We start from the raw sequence: 10827 nt of genomic DNA, 5'->3' as shown, positions 1-10827 counted from the left end.
GCCTGCAGCGAGTCAGAGCCTGCACAGAGTCAGAGCCGGCAGCGAGTCAGAGCCGGCAGCGAGTCAAAGCCGGCACAGAGTCAGAGCCTTCAGCGAGTCAGAGCCTGCAGTGGTGCTGGAACCTTGGTTATGTGGGGAGGTTTTTTTTCTTTGTTAAATAGTAAACAAATTTAAGATTCCCTCACCCTGCAAAAGGAACAAATTAGAGTTTTGTACAAAGCTTCACCAGGATGCAGCTGCTGAAATGATTTAGTGTACCACTGAATGAGCAAAAGCAGGAGAGTGTCACACTAGTGCAAGAAAGGAGCACCACAACTGCTCCGACAAACAAGAATCACAACAAAACAACCTGACAATGTTGTGTTTCTGGCCTTCAGGAGTTCATCTTCTTACAAATAATTTCTGCACAAAATCACAGCACATAAACTGGTTATGAAATGATGTGGTTTGCGTAACCCTTATTCATTGAGGGTCTGATGAAGTCAGTCCCTTTAATGTTCTTTATCACTCACCTTTAACGAACTGAAATGAGGTTCAAATTTAGTTTTATTTGCATATTTCTTTTCCACAACTGACAATCACAAAGCATCTTCACAGCTGCACATTAGGAATGCAGATTCCTGATAGTGACAGTGGCCAGAAAAAACTCCACAGGAGCCATTTCTCCTCCACTTCTAAAGTTTCTATACATACTACTGGATCATAGGAACGACAGGAGAGATCAGCGGACCCTTCACAAAGACAGGTACTGTCAGCATCCTGGTGATTCCATGCTTAGTCTGCTAGTGAGCTGGGCAGTAGCGAGAGGTTGTCAAGTATATCACTGCCCTAGGGTGAGTTTAGATGAGGTGGGGTTAGATGGGGTGAGTTTAGATGGCATGAGTTTAGATAGGGTGGTGTTAGGTGGGGTGAGTTTAGATGGGGTGGGGTTAGATGGCATGAGTTTAGATGTGTTGGGGTTAGATGGCGTGAGTTTAGATGGGGTGGGGTTAGATGATTTTTTCCTGGTAAATTTCCTTTAGCTAGTTGCACATATGACTTGAACCCAGGTAGTGAATTCCATGGTTGGGGAGTGAAATTCTCAATTCTGGAAGTTTGGATGATGTACACGGCCCGCTTTAGGGCCTGGAAGACCACTGGCTGTTTAAGAATTTACACATGAAATATAATGCAGAAAAGCACTCTTCTGAAATGCCACCCTCATTGTGTAGAGCAAGCGATTTGAAGAGGGATCCCAGAAAAGTTCATGGCACAGATGTCCTGATTTGTATCCATTTAACATACATTTCCCCATATTATTTTTCCCATATAATGCTAGTAGTGTTACCATGACAACCCCAGTAAGTGACTTCTCACACATCCTGTTGGTTTACTGGTTGGTTTTTGAGGGCAGCTCTGGTTCCTGCACAAGCTGAGAGTTTGATATTGCCTACACACCTCACCGGCCATCTTTGTAGTTTTCAGTCAACTCAATTGAAACCTGCCTATGTGTGAGATAAATTTCCCTTTCTGAATAAAGGAATCAGTCAATCAAATAATAAACAAAAAGGTACATCTGTGGGCTTACGATCTACGCATACACAAGCCTTACATCTGACTACACGCTGTGCTGCTGTCCTGCTGTGCATATGCCTTTTTCCTCTCTGTTTGTGTTTCGCCTTTTTGCGTTTGTTACTGAACGTTCCTCATTAGTGTTCATCTGAGTGTCTTGTCATTACAAATCATTACAAGCTGCGCACGTACGCGTTCGCTAGCATCTCATGCGTTATCGATCTGTCAAATGCAGATTCTTTGACCTGTAACTGTAATAATTAGAAGAAACTCATGCCCTCCAAAATTACAGCAGCCTACAGAACTGCATTAATAGCACACGATCTTTGAGCACTGGAGCAGTGACTGTGATTGGTTAAACGACCTCTAAAGTGACTTTTAATACCGTCATGTCTTAAATAAATGAATTCATAAAATGTACCTATTTAAAAACACGATCTACTATAGCAGGAATGCTGGAGGCCAGTTCAGCTCTTTCTGCTGAGCTGAGCTCCCATTGATTATATCCCACTTGATATAATGGAGAGTTAGTATGTATGTGCTGTGTGTGTGTGTCTACAGCCAGCGCTCAGTGCTTGCTGAAGTGAGTGTGTGTGTGTGCGTGCGTGTGTGTGCGTGTGGGTGTATCTGTGTGTGTGTGTGTGTGTGTGTGTGTACACATCAAACAGAAAAGGGGTTGAGGAAGGAACAGAGAGAAAGAGAGAAAAAGAGAAAAATATGGAAATAATTTTAGAGAACAATATCAGGGTTAAAATTTGAAAAACATTTACTTGGAATGGTCAAAGTTATTCATAAACACAGCAAGACAGCAAGGAATCTGGTGTCTACATGAATGTGAAAGACCTTTTGTTTTGTGTGTAAGCAATTCTACAATTTTAGTGTCAACCTTCAATTTACATTCAGAACTTTTTTCACATCTTTGAACTGCTGTGTAAGTTCTTGATGGAGGTTTATATAATCGTATTTTATGCTGCTAAAACAATCTCTTGGTTAAATAAACATTAATGTATTGGACTGACTGATTCATTGATTAATTCCTGGGGATGAGGGGATCTAACTGTCACCTTACATTGAGCATCATAAAAAAACATAACTCCCACATAAAAAAACACAGCTCATCACAATAAACCACTAATCCAGCATTCTCTGGCTGTTTAACATGCGTTTGGGTCAAGTCTATTAAAACCTGGTTTAGGAGCGATGACTCAATCTTTTGTGAGAGATTATATTTCCATACCTATCTAAGCCGTTACCCAGGAGTTTTATTATAAACAGAATTCTCCTGTGGTATAAAGTATAAAATCATCCTTTTCTTTAATAAGTGAATAATGATTTTGGAATCATCCCTGTGCTAAAATTTCATTTGCTTAAGAAACACAGAGGTTGAAATGCTTAATAAATTGCGTAATTAAAGATAAAGCAGTTAAAACATTTAATTTGCGCGCAGTCGATACATTGCTTTATTCACAAAGAAATGAGAAATATGTTTTATTTATGCAGAGGCATACATTCATTTACTCTGTTAACAGACATGAACTTCTGGGAGGCAGGGAGCCCGAGATGGAGGGAACTGTAAAGAATACGAAAATCAAACAGTGATCTGGAAGGCTCATAGACAAACACGAGGACAATACCGACAACCAGATCTAGCAGGAAAACAGCCATGCAGGCTGGGTAGACAAATAACCTTTAAAAATAGCTCTACAGAGTGTTTTTTTTGTTGTTGAGAATATCCTGATCAACTATGTGGAAAGACTTAGAGCACAAGATCCTGTAGTGAAGAGTGAAAGTAGGCAAGAACACTGTCACAGTCTTTCTTACACTCAGGACTACAAGTGCAGTATCTACAAGCATAGAGCATGACTCCTCCCACCCCCACTGATGTAGAGCTTGACTCCTCCCACCCCCACTGATGTAGAGCTTGACTCCTCCCACCCCCACTGATGTAGAGCTTGACTCCTCCCACCCCCACTGATGTAGAGCTTGACTCCTCCCACCCCCACTGATGTAGAGCTTGACTCCTCCCACCCCCACTGATGTAGAGCTTGACTCCTCCCACCCCCACTGATGTAGAGCTTGACTCCTCCCACCCCCACTGATGTAGAGCTTGACTCCTCCCACCCCCACTGATGTAGAGCTTGACTCCTCCCACCCCCACTGATGTAGAGCTTGACTCCTCCCACCCTCACTGATGTAGAAGATGACTCCTCATCTGCACTGGAACTCACAAATGTGCATTGCGTCGAATCAAAAAAACGAAAACAAAATAAAAAAAACGCTCTCGTTAACTTCTGAGTACATAGAACCAACCATAAAATTCTAGGTAGCTAATAGAACTATTGAATATGTACTAAACAAAATCATCACAAAATGTATGCTTTCATTAGCTTTTACTTTCATGATTATTCTTGTTGAGACTTTTCTGTGATTTTATTCTTAACTGATTTTGCTTTCTTTCATTATTGCATCATTTGCATAAAGTGCAGAACAGGATAAGCTGTCCCATTTAAAATGTGTCAATAGATATAGAAGCTATAAGGTCAGTGTCTGCGAAACGACTCAGTGAAGTGACCTCCTCTGGTCTGATGGTGACACTACAGTGCACCATTTAATATTTGGTCCCTTAAGGTGTAGAGACAAAACTCCACTTTCCTTAGCTCAAGCCAAGCAAAAAGCTTTAATATCCACTAAGATACTCCCACTTAGATTTTTTTTGCTAATTTGCACAATATGCAGAAGCTACTTTTCAGAGCTAGTGTCAACAGTGTTGTAGGGAAACTCATCATTTATTTCTCATCCTCAATAATTATCAGAAACATTTTTGACATTTCAAAACAAGATGGCCAACATATGCTAATTAATCCTTATGACCATGTAAATATTTGGAATAAACATCTAAAATTCACGAACGCTTCACCTCAGTTTGATGAAATTTCACAGTATTTTGGAAACATGATTTTAGTGAATGTATGTCAGTAGGATCCCCTATAAAAGCTAAAATGCTACACTGAATGGCCACATTATTAGACACACCCCCTAATAGAGTGTTATAAGACACACCCCTTAATAATGTGTTTTTATACACCCCCCCCAATAGAGTGTTATTAGACACACCCCTAATAGAGTGTTATTAGACACACCCCCTAATAGAGTGTTATTAGACACCCCCACCACTAATAGAGTGTTATAAGACACACCCCCTAATGTGTTTTTATACACCCCCCCAATAGAGTGTTATTAGACACACCCCCTAATAGTGTGTTTTTATACACCCCCACCACTAATAGAGTGTTATTAGACATACCCCCTAATAGAGTGTTATTAGACACACCCCCTAATAGTGTGTTTTTATACACCCCCCCCCCCTAATAGAGTGTTATTAGACACACACATCTGATGGTGTATTGGACCTTTTTTTTGTCTTCAGAACTGCAGTAATTCATCATGGCATAGATTACTCTCTGCAGGAGTCTTGGCCCGTGTGGACAGGACAGCTTCTCACAAATTAGATGGAGGTACCAACATGCTCTGAACAGCATGTTTTAGCTTCTCTCAGAGATGCTTAACTCAGAGAGTTAAGACCTGGGGAATGTGAAGGTCAAGTAAGCAAAGGAAACGCACTGTCATGTTCCTGGAACCAAACCTCTATGACCCTTGCGGCACTGTGCATTGTCCTGCCGAAAGTGTCCTTCTGCCTCAGGGTAAAGGGCTGCCATGAAGGAAGGAACTTGGTCTGCTATGAAACTTAGGTAAGCCCAACTGTCCAAACATCCATCCACTAGTATCAGAGGACCCAGGATGTTTCCAGGAAAACACTACCCACACCATCACTATCCTGAAATGTTGACACCTGACAGGAAGGGCTTATGGATTTATGCTGCTTGAACCACAGTCTAACCCTCCCGTCAGCATAGTGCAACAGAAATCTGGATTCATCTGACCACACTGTTTTTCTATTGCTCAGTGATTCAAGTTTTGCATTAGTTTGCCAAGTATCACTGACCAGGCACTACCTCAAATTCTACCTTTGCTTGGATGAACTTAAAGGTACACCTTTCAGCTATTGTTTCAATGAGAGGGAGAGAGGTTCTGCTGGTTAAGGAGTTTTTGTAACATGGGCTCAAACCCAGGTCAGATAGGTTACAGCACCAACAGCCTACTGGGTGAGCAAGCACACTCTAATGATGGTGGGCCCGTGTGCAAACCAGTTCGATCACAGAACCGGTAAAACAAGAAAAGTAAGTAACCAAAAGGTGGGGAGTGAACCCCAGTCACTTTGTTGCAAGCGGGTCAAATACCTGCTAGACTGCCGCAGCTATAAAACTACCTGCGCACATATCGCCCTTCAAAGGAACGGAGGACGACAAAACTGGAGGAGAAAATACACCGAGCGTGGGAACGGGGAGAACCAAGGATGCCACGGGAAGAACGGAAGCCCCGATGCCCTGCGGAACACCAAACTAAATCTTCCCAAACAAAACCACAAAACACGGAGGAACTGTAATGGCTAAGGGGAGCCCTGGGAGAGAGACAGACTCGAGAGGGGAAAACTTTAGAGGGGAGGGGACATGTAAAAACACAAACACCCTCACAGCACAGAAGTGAGGTGCAGCAGGAGGGCTCACAGACCTTAATACCCAAAGTTATCAGTTAGGAGCTTGGCTCAGAACTTTGGCAGAGACCCAGCACTGAGTGACTGGATCACTGGGCTTATATAAGGTCTAGCCCAGCTGTTGGGTGTTAAGCCTGATTAGTGGCGTGCCTGACTCGAGGCCTCCCCCTGCTGGCTGGAGGGGGCTTTGGCCTGGCACCCAGCCTTACATTTTTAAACCCTTGAATTTCAGGTGTCGTTTGACACACCTCTTTTCTTCTGTTGATGTAAGCTTGATCTGTACATTGCAGGTGGTGCTGCCCCCTGCAATGTTCAAAGACATATAAAATCATTAAAATTCAACTTATTGGTATTTTATGCATGCTACAGATAAGTAAGACAATCAAAGTCGTTGTAGCAGTCCAGGGTCAAAGAGCCAACATGGAGAGCACGGGGATACATGATTAAACAAACAAAACACATGAAGGCAAACAGGGGAAGCAGGCCATAACAAAGGTTAGGATAAACACAAAGGCACGGAGTACACAGAAACACAACCATTTGAATAAACATGCAATGAACAGCAAAGACACTGGGAACATGACAGAGTTTAAATACATGAACTTAACAAGGTAGAAACGAGGGACAGGCATAAGCAATCAAACGAGGGGCGAAGAAAACGAAACTATGGCATTGAACTAAAATACACAAGACACGGAAAACATGACATTCAGTCTAACATTCAATTTTAACGTCAGAAAGATCTGAAGCCCAATCAACCATCAGGAGAAAACTACAGTGCAAAATTACCTAATTTGTGAATAGTCTCAAAAAATTAATGGTGTGCACTTTCTTCAGATTTTACTGGTAATAAGTCCGGGTAATAAGATTGAACCAGTAAAGTCTGGGTTTTTATGTGCGTATGATATTTAACAGGTTTTGGTCTGACTTGTGGACCCCTTAATGACAGATTGGCCCATTCATGCTTGGACCCCAGAATCACTGATTTCTGCTATATTTCTGTCTTGATGCTTTATTTCTTTTGGATTATTTATCAAACAGGGAGGAGTTTTATCACAGAGCTGACCCTGCTCCCGTGCAGGTTCAACTGTGTGCACAAATATTTCCCACATTCATTTGGTCAGCTAGCAGCGCACAGCAGGACAGTAATGTCTTTGTCATTTGACTGCTAGCAAGAGGAGCCAGAGAAGAACAATGTGGCAAGGCAAGTTCATTAGTTCCTAACATACGATGCTTACCATACTTGCAAAATTTCCTCTGCAAGATGCAATTGCATCGTTTATGCACATGATTGGCTATCGTGTGCTCTGATTGACAAGTATAAAGGAAATATAACATTTGTAGGGGCTTTTACCTACTATACCACATAATTACTATGACTCAATTATTAATCAGTCTCATTAGTTCATCCCGTCTAAATTTATTTATATTCTCAAGTTATCAGACTGTGAATATTCAAATATTTTATTTGAACATACACTGCCTGGCCAAAAAAAAGGTCACACACTCTAATATTTTGCGGACCACCTTTAGCTTTAGCTTTTGATTATGTTGCATAAATATTTCCCCAAGATCTTGTATTGATGATGGGAGATTTGGACCACTTCGCAAAGTTTTCTCCAGCACATCCCAAAGATTCTCAATGGGGTTCAGGTCTGGATTCTGTGGTGGCCAATCCATGTGTGAAAATGATGTCTCATGCTCCCTGAACCACTCTTTCACAATTTGAGCCCGATGAATCCTGGCAATGTCATCTTGGAATGTGCCCATGCCATCAGGGAAGAAAAAATCCATTGATGGAATAACCTGTTCAGTATATTCAGGTAGTCAGCTGACCTCATTCTTTGGGCACATAACGTTGCTGAACCTAGACCTGAACAACTGCAGCAACCCCAGATCATAGCACTGCCCCCACAGGCTTGTACGGTAGGCACTAGGCATGATGGGTGCATCACTTCAGCTGCCTCTCTTCTTACTCTTCTGTGCCCATCACTCTGGAACAGGGTAAACCTGGACTCATCAGACCACGTGACCTTCTTCCATTGCTCCAGAGTCCAATCTTTATGCTCCCTAGCAAATTGAAGCCGTGTTTGCCGGTTAGCCTCACTGACAAGTGATTTTCTTAAGGCTACACAGCTGTTCAGTCCCAATCCCTTGAGTTCCCTTCACATTGTGCATGTGGAAATGCTCTTACTTTCACTATTAAACATATCCCTGAGTTCTACTGTAGTTTTTCTACAATTTGATTTCAGCACACGTTTAAGTGATCACCGATCATGATCATTCAAGATTTTTTTCCGACCACATTCCTTCCTCCAAGATGATGTTTCCCCACTGCCCTTCCACTTTTTAATAATGCGCTGGACAGTTCTTAACCCGATTTTAGTACTTTCAGCAAACTCCCTAGATGTTTTCTCTGCTTGATGCATGCCAATAATTTAACCCTTCTGAAACAGATGAACATCTTTCCCATGACCACAGGATGTGTCTTTCAACATGGTTCTCATTTAACAAATGAGAAGCTACTCACTGCATCAGTTAGGGTTCAATAACTGGTTGCCAGCTGAAACATAATCACCATGCAGTAATTATCCAATGGGAGGCTGTTACCTGTTTGCTTAGTTAATCCAGGTGGTAACCTTTTCTTTGGCCAGGTAGTGTATTTGTCATATATTCAAATAAGAATGACCACAATCTTTAATTTGGAACTGAAAAAGTAACATTAATGATTTGATATTTATATAGAATAAGCTAAATGGATATTTAGAGTGGGTTTGTGTGTGTGTGTGTGCATGTGTGTGTGGGTTTGTATGTGTGTCTGTGTTTGTGTGTGTGTGTGTGTGTGTGTATGTGTGTGTGTGGGTTTGTGTGTGTGTCTGTGTTTGTGTGTGTGTGTGTGTGTGTGTGTGTGTGTGTGTGTATAGACATTTGCACGCTTGTGTGAACATGTGCATGTGCTGTAAGAAGGAGGCGGGACTTCCTGTCTTGGTTCTCCTATGGCGAACAAAGCAAATAAAATGGCACCAAGTTTAAACAGAAGAGCAATGTGTGTGTATGTTAATGAGTCTGGGGTGGATGAGATGATAATGAGTAAAGAGGAGGAGAGCACCATGCTAAGAGCAGAGATATTTCAGCGTGCACAAACCAAGGTGTGCTCAACACAAAGAATACTTTATACTTTATGCCCAGATGTTAAGTCTCGCGTGAGTCTCATGTTAGTTTGCTGCATGTGGGTCTCATGTTAGGCCAGAGAGAGAAGAAAATGTTCGAAAGCACTGTTGTTAGACAATACATCTTAAAAGTGCCCAAATTATCAGCCCATGATATAATTTTATAAGTATATAAGCATTTATATAATTTAACACAGTACCTCAGAGTTGCTTTGCAGAGCAAATCAAACCCAGCCACACGGCTGATACTGAGCTGAAAGGTCATGATATTTGTCATGCCATTTCTCCACTCTGGTATCACAGTTCCCACAGGGCCACACGGTACTGTTTCTTTTGTTCTATCTGGTTCCCATGGCAAAGTCCACTATGTGGACTTGCTTTGGGTGCTTTGTCTGCATCTGTTGTCATGTGAATTCCCTGCACTGGTTTCAGCAGCATATAATAACACTGTATACTGAGGGTGAGGGCAAATAACTCTAATAACACTGTATACTGAGGGTGAGGGCAAATAACTCTAATAACACTGTATACTGAGGGTGAGGGCAAATAACTCTAATAACACTGTATACTGAGGGTTAGAGGGCAAATAACTCTAATAACACTGTATACTGAGGGTGAGAGGCAAATAACTCTAATAACACTGTATACTGAGGGTGAGGGCAAATAACTCTAATAACACTGTATACTGAGGGTGAGGGCAAATAACTCTAATAACACTGTATACTGAGGGTGAGGGCAAATAACTCTAATAACACTGTATACTGAGGGTAGAGGGCAAATAACTCTAATAACACTGTATACTGAGGGTGAGGGCAAATAACTCTAATAACACTGTATACTGAGGGTGAGGGCAAATAACTCTAATAACACTGTATACTGAGGGTGAGGGCAAATAACTCTAATAACACTGTATACTGAGGGTGAGGGCAAATAACTCTAATAACACTGTATACTGAGGGTGAGGGCAAATAACTCTAATAACACTGTATACTGAGGGTGAGGGCAAATAACTCTAATAACACTGTATACTGAGGGTGAGGGCAAATAACTCTAATAACACTGTATACTGAGGGTGAGGGCAAATAACTCTAATAACACTGTATACTGAGGGTGAGGGCAAATAACTCTAATAACACTGTATACTGAGGGTGAGGGCAAATAACTCTAATAACACTGTATACTGAGGGTGAGGGCAAATAACTCTAATAACACTGTATACTGAGGGTGAGGGCAAATAACTCTAATAACACTGTATACTGAGGGTGAGGGCAAATAACTCTAATAACACTGTATACTGAGGGTGAGGGCAAATAACTCTAATAACACTGTATACTGAGGGTGAGGGCAAATAACTCTAATAACACTGTATACTGAGGGTAGAGGGCAAATAACTCTAATAACACTGTATACTGAGGGTGAGGGCAAATAACTCTAATAACACTGTATACTGAGGGTGAGGGCAAATAACTCTAATAACACTGTATACTGAGGGTG

The sequence above is a fragment of the Electrophorus electricus genome, chromosome 13, assembly GCF_013358815.1.
Source record: "Electrophorus electricus isolate fEleEle1 chromosome 13, fEleEle1.pri, whole genome shotgun sequence".
NCBI classification, from domain to species: domain Eukaryota; kingdom Metazoa; phylum Chordata; class Actinopteri; order Gymnotiformes; family Gymnotidae; genus Electrophorus; species Electrophorus electricus.
Note: the sequence above shows the minus strand (reverse complement) of the source record.